The 15,051-nt window shown below is 40.6% G+C and overlaps 1 protein-coding gene across 1 annotated transcript in view; it reads left to right on the top strand.

Moving 5' to 3' along the window:
• Positions 1 to 15,051, top strand: part of DNM3 (dynamin 3) — a 414,911-nt gene that overhangs the window by 247,927 nt on the left and 151,933 nt on the right. The window lies entirely within an intron of this gene.

Below are 15,051 nucleotides of genomic sequence, written 5' to 3'. Positions count from 1 at the left end.
TGCAAAGGGGGCAGTACAAGATATTAACTCTGCAGGGTGCCCAAACTTTTGCAGACGCCATTTTTTTTTTCTGTAATTTTGAAAGTGTAAATGATGGAAATAAAATCTAACTTTTTTTGACATATTATAAGAATGTCTAATCTGTAATTTGGTGCCTTTTGGAGATTTTTTCCATCTTTCCTTGGCTTCGTTATGCACATTAATACACATTTTTACCTGGGGTGCCCAAACTTTCGATCCCCACTGTACATCCAAATCAGAAGAAGGGTTTAGGAATTACAACTCTTAAGAAAAACCAGCCCCTTTTTTAAGGGGCCAAAAGTAATTGGACAATTAAATCTAAAGCTGTTTCATGGCCAGGTGTGGGCTACTCCTTCATTATTTATTCATCAATTAACTTAGGTAAAGGTTCTGGAGTTGATTCTAAATGTGGGAATCTATTGCTGTGAACGTACATCATGTGTTCAAAGGAGCTGTCTATGCAAGTGAAACGGGCCATTGTAAGCCTTCAAAAACTAAACAAATCCATCAGAGAGATAGCAGCAACATTAGGAGTACCAAATCAACAGTTTGGTACATTCTGAGAAAAGAAGATTGCACTGGTGAGCTCAGCAACATAAAAAGGCTTGGATGTCCATGGAAGACAACAGCGGTGATGATCGCAGGATCTTCTCTATGGTAAAGAAAAACACATTCACAACATCCAGACAAGTGAAAGACACTCTCCAGGAATAGGGTATATCATTGTCAAAGTCTACAATCGAGAGAAGATTTCACAAGAGCAAATACAAAGGGTTCACCACAAGGTGCAAACCATTCATAAGTCTGAAGAATAGAAAAGCCAGACTAGACTTTGCCAGAAAACATCTAAAAAAGACAGACCAGTTCTGGAAAAGCATTCTTTGGATGGATGAAACAAGATTAATCTGTACCAGAATGACAGGAAGAAGAAAGTGTGAAGAAAGCTTGGAACAGTTCATGATCCAAAGCACACAACGTCATCTGTAAAACATGGTGGAGGTAGTGTGATGGCATGCACGGTTTCCAGTGGCACTCGATCATTGGTGTTTATTGATGATGTGACAGAAGACAGAACCAGACGGATGAATTCTGCGGTGTTTAGAGATATACTGTCAGCCCAGATTCAGCCAAATGCAGCAAAGTTAATTGGATGGTGCTTCACAGTACAGATGGACAATGATCCATAACTGCAAAAGCAACCCAGGAGCTTTTGAAGGAAAATAAGTGGACTATTCTGCAATGGCCAAGTTAATCACCTGATTTCAACCCAATTGAGAATGCTTTTCACTTGCTGAAGGCAAAACTAAAGGAAGAAATACACACAAACAAAGAAAAACTGAAGACAGCTGCTGTTAGAGCATGGTAAAGCATCAGAAAGGAGGAAACCCTGTCTTTGGTAATGTTCATGGGTTCCAGACTTCAGACAGTCATTGCCAGTAAAGGATTCTCAACAAAATATTAAAAATTAACATTATTTATTAATATATATATATATATATATATATATATATAGATCTTTTTTTCATAAATTGTTTTATGGAATGTATAAATATTTGTTTATATAAGATTTATAGATACACAGCGCTGCACTATTTTCACAAAATGAATAATATAATATGAATGAATAATAATATAATAATATAGATCTATATATCTGCTGTATATGCTGGCGTTTAAGCGCCTGGGCGTAAAGGAGGAACCGCTAATTTTCCAGTTAAAACATAGGCTTTGGCCTATACTCCCCTTATAAGACTACCCCCCTTCCGAGGCAACATCATTTAATACCTTCAGATTTGATTTAAATAACTTTAATTAAAATGGTTATGACTTACCGATACCTAAAATCCTTCAAAATCCTCATGTTCATAATCTGACATCATAAGTTAATCAATGACATCTTGAGATACATTTGTAAGACAATCATTGTATGGACTTTCAGCTTGAAAATTGCTTTATATTTCCTTCTTGCTGGTGGCGCCATGATGGGGTCTTGTCTAGCAGCCGTTTTGTTTACACCCGCTAATCTGTTAGCCCACTGGATGTGCAGTAATACTGTATGTACGGTAGCTTTGGCTACATACAGTATACCGTGCTAAGCCAATCACGGCGAGCGATGTATTCTATTAATAAATACAAAGCCCGCTCGGATTGGCTTAGTCAGAATTTGTAACATCATCAGCCCACCTGATTGGCTTAGAGCGGTATACTGTATGTAAGCAAAGCTACATACAGTATTACCACACATCCAACAAGCTGACAGATTAGGGATATTCGTTTTGGGCCAGTTTGTAATTGTAAAGTAGTCCTAAACCTGGAGTTCTCTTAAGATCACATTTTATACTCCGTGCATAAGAAGACACTCATTGGCTTGCCTCATCTTAGAAATGGTCTTAGTGTGAGGGCCCATTCACATCACTATGTCATGTGTCTCAATGCACACATTTTTTATGTATTGTCACTAATTGCATTAGCCAGCCTGTTCAAAATGAACGTGCTGCAACGCACCTGATTGCACAAAGAAATAGTGCAGACTGAATTTTTCTTTACAGCGCAGTACACCAGGACGCATACTGTGTATTTGTGCCCTTTAATGCTCTGCTCTGAATGGCATCACAGCACACCAAGGCACATACAGTGGAACCAAGCAAGTGTTTTGAAAGACGAGCAACTTTTTTTTTTTTTTTAAACACTTCCATACAGGGCACTTAAACACCTTCCTGCCCAAGCTAATTTTCAGCTTTCAGTGCTGTCGCTGTTTAAATGAGAATTGCACGGTCATGCTACACTTTACCCAAACAAAAATGTTATCATTTTGTTCCCACAAATAGAGCGTTCTTTTGGTTGTATTTGATCACCTCTGCGGTTTTTATTTTTTGCTAAACAAATGAAAAAAGACTGAAAATTTGGAAAAAACGTTTTTGTTTGTTTCGGTTCTAAAATTTAGTAAATAAGTATGTTTTCGCCTTCACTGATGGGCACTGATAAGGCGGCACTGACGGGCACTGATAAGGCAACACCAATGAGGTGGCACCAATTAGGTGGCACTGGCAGGCACTGACGATGGGCACTGACGATGGGCACTGATAGGTGGCACTAATGGGTGGCACTGATATGCAGCACTGATGGGCATTGATAGGCGGCACTGATGGGCACTCATGGGTGGCACTGGTAGGTGGCACCGATAGGCATCACTGATGGGCACTGATAGGTGGCACTGATGGGCACTGATATGCGGCACTGGTAGATGGCAGTGGTAGGCATCCCTGGTGGCACTGGCAGTGGTAGGCATTGTGGGGGGGGGCACTGATTGGCAGCTGGCTGGGCATTGATTGGCAGCTGCCTGGGCACAGATTGGCATTCCCTGGTGGTCTAGGGGGGGCATACATGGTGGTCCATTGGAGTGGCCATCCTGGTGGTTCTGGGTGGCTTTCCTGGTGATCTGGGCAGGATCTGATGGGGGGCTGCGCTGATAAACTATCAGCACAGACCCCCCCTGTCAGAGGCGAGTGAGGAAAATATGATCACGGCTCCTTCTGGTTACATCGTGATCAGCCATGATTGGACGCGGCTGATTACGTGGTAAAGATTCTCCGTCGGAGTCTCTTTACCCAGATCGGAATTGCAGTGTGTCAGACTGACACACCGCAACACCAATCCCGCATGTGCGCCCCCAGGGGCACACAGCAGCTTGATATCCTGCCGACGTCATATGACATCCAGTCAGGATATCGCAACCACTTTGCCGCCATCATTTTGCTATATGGCGGTCGGCAAGTGGTTAAATCCTGACTCGGTTTGCGAGTGTTGTCTCACGAAACGAAAAGGACTCAAGCCAATGGTGTGTGCAGTACCGCATTGACACTCGGAAAGGTTTAGACCCGTTCGGAGAAAAATACTCAGAATCACTAGAAAATACTCGGAAACACTCGTAAATACTCAGTTCCCGAGTGTTTCCGAGCCTAGTGAGGGTTTTCGAGTTCAGCGAAACTGTCCCTGAGTCCCTCTCCAGCGCCCCCACTTCTGGCCGTATGCAATTGAAGTCAATGCAGAACAAATTACCTTTGTTTCTATTGACTTCTCTGGGGAAACTCGCTTTGATATGCGAGTCCTTTGCATTACAAGCATTCTTCTGGTATGGATTATGCTCATAATACAAGGTTCCACTGTACTTTTTATTTCCACAACATAAATGTGTGTTTGGGCTAAAGCAGAGGTGGCCAACCAGTGGCCTGGGGGCCACATGTGGCCCGCCGAGCCCTCTGATGTGGCCCGCGACCTCCTGCTCTGGAATGGTGGGTTGGCAAGCCCAGATCGCAGGTTGCCGACCCGCCATACCACAGCATCAGTTTTGTGAATTAAGCTGATGGTAGAGGAAGAAAGCGGCTGTGGAGCAGAGCCCCATACGCCAATGCTTTCTCTACAGCACCTGCTTTTGCCACAGGTGGAGTCTATGGCAAAGTTCAACTAACCCACAGAATAGACACAGGTGCACTACGCTGCACCCGCTGTGTGGGTAACCCGCAGCACATCAGTGTGAAAGCAGTCTTAGGCCCTTTTCACACAATAAGCCCGATAGAGCGACAGATGTCTATTTACACCCGCCTACCTCGAATCCGAAAAACAGAAGGGAATTCGTCCCCTTTCATCTGGGCGGATCGGAGGGCCTATAGAGTAGTGGTGACCTGTCATCCGCCCACTCTGCTCATTGTGGCCCTCGACTGGTTACCAACTTGCTTATGTGGCCCTTGCTCTTCAAAAGGTTGGGCACCCCTGGGCTAAAGAGTGGCCTTGAATTTATGGTTTAGAACAAAACAGTAAGGGCCAGATTCACAAAAGAGAAAACTAAGCATGCCCTCTAGGTGGTGTAACCGATGTTAAGTATGGCCGTCGTTCCCGCGTCGAAATTTTAAATTTCACGTCGTTTGCATAAGTCGTCCGTGAATAGCGCTGGATGCCATTTACGTTAACGTCGAAACCAATGACGTCCTTGCGACGTCATTTAGCGCAATGCATGTCGGGTAATTTTACGGACGGAGCATGCGCAGTACATTCGGCGTGGGAACGCGCCTAATTTAAATGGTGCCCGCCCCATTTGAATTAGGCGGGCTTGCGCCGAGCGGATTTACGCTACGCCGCCGCAAGTTTACAGGTAAGTGCTTTGTGAATCAGTCACTTACGCTGTAAACTTGCGGCGGTGTAACGTAAATGGGATACGTTACGCCGCCGCAGCGTAACGTATTTGTATGTGAATCTGGCCCTCAATATGTTTATTCTCACAAGCAAAACCAATTAAGCAAGAGTAAAACATTATTTTCATTAGCAACAAGTGACATTCATCAATGGTATAAAAATAAATTCAAGCAATACCATGCTAGTTTATTAGTGAAATACTCTAGATTGCCATCATTCCCTTACTTTTATTTTTACTTGACAGTTTGCCTCAAACCTGACCCCAAAACATTCTGCCTCCCAAGTTGTATAAAAAACGGTATTATTACTTTCCTTTCTCCAAACAATATTTGTGTCGGAGTGCCAGAGACAAATCCCAAGCACCATCCTCTTCAGCCTTAGAACAGGATATCCATTTACCAGCAAGCTCAGAACTGGCTTTATGTATCTACAGAATATCCAAATACATGCCTGGCTCGCAGCAATAACTACAGCTTTGTGTCCAACCTTTCCAGTCTGGATTTTTCGAAGGTGCTCCCATGTTTGTTTTGGCTTCCTTCCCTTCTACATGGGACACAGAGAAATTCATATATGCAGCTATAAATGGATAAGTTAGATGGCTCACATCTTGGTTTGCTTACTTCCAGCCGCTTGTTCTGTACCGACTGTTACCCCCCATGGTCTTTACTTTCTTTTTAATATATGAACACATGTTTCCTTGAATCTGTAGGAGATTGCTGGTGGATTCTGTGGGTGTTAAATTTGCTGCATTTTCACGTTGAGGGTTTGTGATAAGAAATATGAGGTAGTATGAATTTACAGCAGTTCAATTCTGACTGCAGTGCCAGTGCTGGAGTTTTCTATGCAGACTTTCTAAATAGGAGATTTTAGGAACGACAGAATTTGTGACGGTAATAATTCTGTAGAAAACATAAAAAAAAAAATAGCCAGCTGCGTAAAAGTAAATTCCTTGGTGGTTATGTATACCAACTCCAAAAAGCAGTATTTAAATCTCAGCTCCAGGCTTATTTTTGTAAAATGTCCCCAAGAAGTAGGTACAATTAAATAAAAAAAAAAAAAGGCTATGGCTGCAATACTCACCTACTCTCCTTAGCTGTTATTTGCAGTAATTCCTTTTCACCACTAGATGTCTTCCTTCTGAGTTGACTAACAGCCGCTGTCATTCAACTTAGAACACTCAAGACGTTCTATGACATTAGGGCATCCTTGACCTACCTCCTGTGGGGGGGGGAGGGTATACCCTGCACACACAGTGTAATGATGCAGAGGACTGACGTTAAAAAATAAATAGTCATCATAACCAGGGCAGGTGGGGGCCCCCGGGCTTGAGTGTTGAAGGGGCCCCCTTTAGGCCGAGAATTGGGGGGGGGTCGAAGTTGTTGAGCGGGGGGGGAATGAAGTTGAGTTGTTGAGCAGGGGGGGGGCTCATTAAAGTTTTAAAGTTGTTGAGCGGGGGGGGTTTGCAGTTGTTGAGCGGGGGGGAGTGCCTCTCACCTGTGCCAACAGCCGGGGCCACAGACTGTCATTAGCCCGGCTCTCGGCTTTCTTCCCTTCAGCAGCCACAGTCCTCCACACACCGCTCTGGTTCCTCCTGCTTCCGTGCTGCCTCCTCTTGAAATGCAGGAAAATTAACCCTTTTGCGGGACTGCGGGAAGAAGCTGTCTGTGTGGGAAAGTCCCGCAGAATCCGTGCGTGTTGGGAGGTATGCGCAGGGCCGCCATCAGGAATTTTGGGGCCCCTTACACAGCTTAAGGCATGGCCCCCTGGAGCAGAAAACCGCTTGAAATTGAGAAGCGGGGGGGGGGGGTGGGGCTGCCGCAAATTGAGAAGAGGGGGGGGGCCTTTACAAAAAAAAGAAGAAATAAAGAAAAAAAAATATATATATATATACAGTATATATATATATATATATATATATATATATATATAAAAAGGGGGGTAGCCATCTGGGGCCCTGGGGACCTCTGGGCCCTTCCTTTAATAAAAAGAAAAAATAAACCTCTGGGCCCTTTAATAAAAAATAAATAAAAAATACATAAAAAAAGGGAGGTTGCCTCTGGGCCCCTGGGGACCTCTGGGCCTTTTAATAAAAAATAAAAAATATAAACAAAAATAAAAAATAAACATTTATAAAAAAGGGGGGGTTGCCACATGGGGCCCTGGGGACCTCTGAGCCCTTTAATAAAAATATATATATATATATATATAAAAAAATGTAATTTTTTTTATAAAAAAAAAAAAAGTGGGTTGCCATCCGGGGGCCCTGGAGACCCCTGGGCCCTTTAACAATAATAATAATAATATTTTATATATTTGGGCCCCTTTTTTTAAAGGGGGCCCCCTATTGGGCGGGGCCCATGGGCTTGAGCCCAGTCAAGCCCAATGGTAAGTCCGGCCCTGATCATAACAGAAAATTGTGAATGGTGGAACATTTCTATTATTGTTCACCCAATGATATATATATATCCTTGGGTGCTTGGGTTACATACCTTTCAAAGCAACCTATAATGGTTTGGGGTTAATGTTACAGTATATTTTGTAGTTTTTAAACCAAGGATTTAATTATTTTTTGTATAAAATATTTACCTAAATTACATTTAATACAGGCTTTAAAGGTTTTCCAACAAAAAACATACCGGTAGCTGTTTCCTTGTAGACTATTTCCCTCTAATTATATGTCTGTTTGGAGTCATACAGAATAGCTGGGATTGAGATCATAGAATGAATGATTTGCTGGGTATTTCAGCTGTGTGGATTATCAGAGCTTGAGCTATGGAGCTCTGTAAAGAACATGCTATTTTTTTTGCAAAGCAGCTAAAATTTGCCTGGTAAATGTGTGTGTGTATACACTATATATATATATATATATATATATATATATATATATATATATATATATATATATATATAGTTGTGCTCATAAGTTTACATACCCTGTCAGAGTTTATGATTTCTTGGCCATTTTTCAGGGAATGAATGATAACACAAAAACATTTCTTTCACTCATGTGTTTGGGTGAAACCTTTAAAGCCTGTATCAAATGTAATTTAGGTAAATATTTTATACAAAAAATAATTAAATCCCCGGTATAAAAACTACAAACTATACTGTAACATTTACCCCAAACCATTATAGGTTGGGTTGAAAGGTATGTAGCCCAAGCATGCTTGTTTATGAACTGTGTAGATATCTTGCACCTAATCTTACCTTGGGAAAGCAGCAGTAGACATCTGGGAAAAAAAACAATCCTTTAAACTTTTTTGCCATTTGAATTTTTTGGCCAAGATGTTGCAGAAAAAGATGTCAGCTGAGATAATGATTACTGGTTAGTCCTACCCAAATCTACTGATGGAATCTGTGGAATCTGATGCACTCAGAGGAAACTCACTTAAAAATTTGGGAGAACATACAAAGTAATTACAGGTGGTGGGAACTTACTTGGGAAATGTGTTAGGCAATTTAAATAATAGGTTTCTCGGAAATTAAGATAACAGGCATAATTCTGAATTCTGTCAAAGCATACAATTTGCATAAATGTTTTCAGTAACAGCTGAAAGTTACAAAAAATTCTTATCAGCAATAATAGTATTAAAGGCTTTTGATTCTTGGCCTATGATTCATTTTCACTCAAACGTTTTTGAATATAAAGTGTTTTCTAAACATGTATAACTAGATTTATTGTGTTTTGGAAGGTTGAGTTGAAGTTTTACGGGAAAATTCCAGTGAGTGGTATTTCTTTCAGTAAAATACAGTAACTTGCATCAGAATAAGTGAACTGTAGACCGGGTTTTTTAGCAAGTGTTTTATTGCCAATGTTTAAAAAATTACTAGCAACTAATACACTGGCAGGTGATTCTAGTGCCATCTCAGTGTTTCTTTATTGGTAATTTTTATATATTATTTGATTGAATTTCAGGACTCCTTTACATGCTTAACCCAGGTCTGGAAAGGGGTATTAGTATAACTCAGAAAGCACAATTATTATGTGTAAGGCCAGATTCAGCCTCAGCGGTCTAAATGAAATGATGCAAAATCTATCTAATGTTGGGCTGGCTGTGTTAATTGTTCATCAAAGTGGGCCCCCTCTTCCCAACAACCACTTATTGTGTGCTGGACCCCAGATCTGACCTTCAATGAGGCTGTTCTACAGCTAAGATGTTAGTAATGAAACCAGGGAATGGCAGGTTAACCTGACTATTTCCAGGAGAGCTGAGAAAAAAATTCAAAGGAAACTTCAAAGACTTTCCCCCCTTATTCTTGCTTTCTGCAGTACCTTACTACTCACTATTGTAGGCATTATACCATTTTCAAATATAACCCCCCTCAGTTCATTTTGAAAATTAACCTTTTAACCTCTTTACTGCAAAATATGTTATGAATTAAACATCTGGTTTTCTCTTTATTGCCGCCACTGTGAATATTGCTGGGGGCCATGGGCCTGGTAGAGAAAACGCTCATACCTTTTTTAGGTACGTGAGGCTTTTTAGATTACTTGCCAATGCCATTGCTGGGACCTATGCTTTATATATAACCAGCAAAGCATACATTTGCCTTATTACAGCTTTAGAGAAATGATTTATATCTGAAAACTAATTTATAGTTGCAGAACATTCTTTGAAGATATAGGGCTGACAATTTTTTGTTATAACCAATTAACACATTAACGTAGGGGAACAACTAATAATCAATTAAGCAGTTCTTCAGTACTTTAAAGTCTCACGGATGAGTGTGCCAAAGTCATTAATTGAAAACACAGCTCATGCATGTGCAGAGCAAAGCAAACGTCATTTGTATCATGTACCTATGCTGCTTTTAGCTGGCGATGATGACCTGCTTAAGTATGACATACTGAGGAAGAGGAGTGGCCATGCACAAAATTAACCAAAAGTGCAACACAGAATAAAGAAATCTCAAAGAGACAAAATTGAACTTTTACTGCACTAATTATCATGTGATTAGTTAGCTTCACAACATGTTACCTTTCTACTTTCTCAAAAGATCAATAATTTTAAAGTAGCTATAGTGCTAAACATTGAAATGATGAACTGCAGTCAAATTAAAAAAAAGAGTCTCAAACTAAACTAAAATAACTACAAAAATTAAAGATTATAGACCACATGTTTCAATTTTACACCTTAGCCTTTAGCAGGTATTAGTATATATATATATATATATATATATATATATATATATATATATATATATATATATATATAGATATAGATAGATATATTCTTTAACTTTTAATTTAACTTTTTAATCTACCACAATTTTTTACCTTTATTGACATATCTATTTTGGTAACTATGGTAGCCTGGTACACCTTGAGTGGGTTTTGGGCTTCCTATAATGTACAGGTTCTCGACCAATGGCCTAGAAAAACCCTATGGCCTGGTAACTCTCAGTTTTAAATGAAGTAATTTAATCAAATCACCACAGTTATAATGCATATTAAATTATACGTAAAACAGACAGGGTGAAGTATTTTTAAAAGCAGAGGTTGCGTATTAGAAAACATTTTTGCACAATCAGGTAGTACTGGTAGTAAATGTAAATGTAAATGTTTACGTCAAGCGATACTTGAGATATGGTGAATTACACCAGTGGCATTTGCTTGTTAAATATTGGGTTTTATGTAAGGGCACATACTTAAAGTGTAAATTTAAATGAAAAATGTGTTTTATAGTTTTGAATAGAGTGGGGAAGAATTAGAACGCCTGAATTTTTTTTCTGCTATTTACACTCACTTTCTATCCTGCTTTTAATAGGGTCACAAGACAGCAAACGAGGGAAAATTTGACCAGGGTTCTAGCTTTCTCTATTTTACCATTTTACTCTATTTTTGTGTTGCTGTTTGACAGACCTCCTGTCTGGTTAAACTTTGTCAGTAGGCTTTGAAATGACTGTGAATCTTCCTAATAATGCACCAGATATTAGTAAACCCACCAAAAAAACCACCAGTTTTAGCTGGACATAAAAATTAAAGTACAGGTAGACTTTTTTACAAAAAACCTGTAGAGATCCCCACCTTCTCCTTTCTATTATACCTAAACACAGGCCAGAGATTCACTTTCTTCTTCTCAGGTGCTACAGTGCAGAGGCATGACTACAGTCTCTGTAGAGGTTGACACTGCCCAGAATTGCAGGGAGCCAGGGATTCTGGGGATGGAGGTGTTGTATCTTAGGTCTGTGTTTTGGTATAATAGATAGGAGGGTGTCAGAAACCATGAATCAGACTGAGACAGAAGAACAGTTTAATTACCCTTGTTTATTAATAATAATAATAATAATAATAATAAAAAGGTAAACAGAGTAATGCCGCGTACACACGATCGGTCAAACCGATGAGAACGGTCTGATGGACCGTTTTCATCAGACCAAACCGATCATGTGTAGGCCCCATCGGTTATTTATCCATAGGTTATAAAAAAGCAATCTTGTTTTAAATTTAACCGATGGATACCTAACCAATAGAAAAAAATGATCGTTTGTAGGCACGTCCATCGGTTAAAAATCCACGCATGCTCAGAATCAAGTCGACGCATTCTTGGAATCATTGAACTTCGTTTTTTAAGCACGTCATTGTGTTTTACGTCACCGCGTTCTGACACGATCAGTTTTTTAACTGATGGTGTGTAGGCACGACTGACCATCAGTCAGCTTCATCGGTTAACCGATGAAAATGGTCCATCAGACCGTTTTCATTGGATGGACCGATCATGTGTACAGGGCTTAAGTGTAGTCAAACATAGCCAGAGTTCAGTAACCAGTTCGGGTAGTCGGCCAAGCCAATGTCAGAGAGCCAGAGATAAACGTAGTTGTCCAACAAGCAGGATCAGGAGCCAGAAGGAATGTCAGCCGAGCAAGTCCACAACAGGAACGCAGGAGAAAGTCTCTGTGATGTTGACAAAGGGGAAGGCAGAGATGAAGTGAGCTGGAAGGCTTTAAGTAGACAGGACTGATGAGAAGATCATAAACAGGTGAGTCACTGTGGAGAGAAAGAAGCTGGCAATTAGACGACAGCTGAGCAGCCAGCTCAGAGAAGGAAGAACTGAGCCCAGGCCTGACAGAGGGAGCTGGGACAACCACTAAGGGTGCATAAGTACAGCTGTACTTTAAACTTAACTCTGGGAAAGAGATAAAGTGAATGCTCCTCCAAAGGGTTAAAAGCTAATTTTATGTAGGAGATGATGAACAAGGTAAAATAACTTATTTCTTGCTCCCCCCAGCAGCCGTTGCCCCCCCCCCCCCCTCAGCTGTCCAAAACTCCATGAATATGGGTAAGCCCTTCAGCATCTACTGTTGTTCTACATTGTAGGTTATGGTTTCAGAGAGCTGCCAACAGTCAGGCAGTGAAGAGTAGTGGCTTTGGGAACACCATACATATAAAAACATATTCAAAGTTTGGTCCATAGTCAAACTGACAAAACCACAGTATGATGCATAACCATATTAATGCATATAATCCTCAACGCTTTTTAATTCTTGATACTAATCTTCAAAGGAAGAAAATGGGTGTCATTATTATTATTATTATTATACAGTTTACGCAGCGCTTTACAATGTAGGGGGGGGGACAGCACAATTACAGTACAGTTCAATACAGAAGGTACAAGAGGGCTCTGCTCGTAGAGCTTACATTCTAAGGGGGGGCGGTACAAAAGGTAATAGCTGCAGAGAATGATTCGATGGGGGTGGCTCTGGGACAGTTGTTAGGTGGGTGTACTCTTCAGCTGGCTAGCATTGGGGCCAAGTTATACCGTTGGTGAATGTGAGAAAAACAAGCCTTCAGGTGGCAGTAAGGATACTAGATGGCTGTATGGTCAATTCCTAAAGAGCTTAGTCTCTCTAGCTGCAAATAGTAAATCCCCACAGCAGCAGCTCACCAGTCACAGCAACTCACCATTCAGTCACAAACAGTGATTAGTCCACTCTCTGCTCTGCACGCCCTAACTCAGTACTTTGGATCTTGCTCAGGCTGCCGATATGCAGCAATGATGGTGCACACTGGACAGCATGGTGCACTCTCCAGTCTCCCTCATGGCAAGAGGAAGCTTCTTCCTGTAAAGCCTGAGAAAATGCAGCTCTTTCCCCTCCTCTTGGCTATTTCTCTCTGGGAAATTCAGTTTAAAAGTTCTTGATTACAGTAGAGTCTCTATCCTCTGGACTACAGTCCCCACAGTGCAGTGCTGCCTGACTTAGTTTTGAACACTTCTTGTTCAGCAGCTCCCTCTTCTTGCTGATGCAGCTGTTAACCAGTTCAGCACCACAGGACAGCAGCTACAAAGAGCAACTTCAGCCAGTGTTTTTCTCACTCTACATTCTTAGCTAAGCAACAGTTGTTGCAAATAAAAGGTAAAAACAAGGATTCCAAGCTCCTAAAGCATAAAGGAATCTTGTGCTATTTTGCCAATTGCAGTTGATAATGATGTTGCTCTTTTGCTATGTCACTTCAGAATAACTTCTAGTTATACTCTTTATAAAAAATAATACAACAACACTAAGTTATCTCTCTTTAAAACTACTGCATGCCACACTTTAAAACGTTGGTAACTAATCCAGTTGTTGGCTTTATCCTCACAAACCATAATTGTCATATCATTCACAATTCTAAACTTAATGCTGCAGTTGCCAGTTTAATTGGGTGGAGTCAAATATGAAATTGGCTGCTGCTTTAACAATCTTTTCCAAACTAAATACAGCAGAGAAAGACAATTAAGCATGGGGGGTAGCAAGCAATAATTTTTCTTTTTTTTTACTTTAAAACACAAGTAAAACTCAACATAAAAAGTCAATATTCTAGTGTAGATTTCCATTGCATTTAACTAAGGTAAACCTGTAACCTTTTCAAAGAAACTACAGTAACCATGGGCTGTATAGCGGGCAGCCAGAGATGTCATATACTTTAATAGTGGTTGCCTGCCCAATGGGTTGCCAAAGCCCCCCAAAATCTTATTTCTTTCTGAAATCCAGTATTGAAATTGGGCTATGTGTTCCTCAGCCTTTCTAGATGATAGTGCTTAGGCCTGGTGATAGGTTAGAATGACAAAAAATGTGCCCTTGTCTTTCCTTTCATGTTGCCTGGTGATAGGTTGAGCACTGCGTTTTAGGAAGAAAAATAAATGGATGGAAGTGCATGATTATCACAAATTGAGAAGTTTTATTTTTTTATTTAATTTTTTTACGGGATTTAGCACTGCATTGGGAAGGCAGACATAAACTGTTAGGCTGCGTACACACAATCGGTTAAACCAATGAGAACGGTCTGATAGACCGTTTTCATCGGTCCAAACCGATCGTGTGTGGGCGCCATCGGTTATTTTTCCATCGGTTAAAAAAAAGCCAACTTGTTTTAAATTTAACCAATGGATTCCTAACCAATAGCTAAAAAACGATCGTTAGTAGGCACAACCATCGGTTAAAAATCCATGCATGCTCAGAATCAAGTCGACGCATGCTTGGAAGCATTGAACTTCGTTTTTTCAGCACGTCATTGTGTTTTACGTCACCGCGTTCTGACACGATCGTTTTTTAACCGATGGTGTGTAGGCACTACTGACCATCAGTCAGCTTCATCGGTTAACCGATGAAAACGGTCCATCAGACCGTTTTCATTGGATGGACCGATCGTGTGTACAGGTCTTAAATGTAATGTGGCACATTCGGGTGCTGCTATAAAGCATATATATTTTTTTCAATCTATATCTATCTATATTGCCGAGACCCGACAATTCATTACAGCCGCGATCAGTTTTAAATTACTTTTTTTCCTTTTGAAATGTAATTTTGCTGTGGTACTGCTCTAAACACTGGAAAACTGCGCCACTTTACAGGCATACT

This window comes from Rana temporaria, chromosome 7 (assembly GCF_905171775.1).
Source record: "Rana temporaria chromosome 7, aRanTem1.1, whole genome shotgun sequence".
NCBI classification, from domain to species: domain Eukaryota; kingdom Metazoa; phylum Chordata; class Amphibia; order Anura; family Ranidae; genus Rana; species Rana temporaria.
This window is presented reverse-complemented; position numbering and strand designations above follow the sequence as displayed.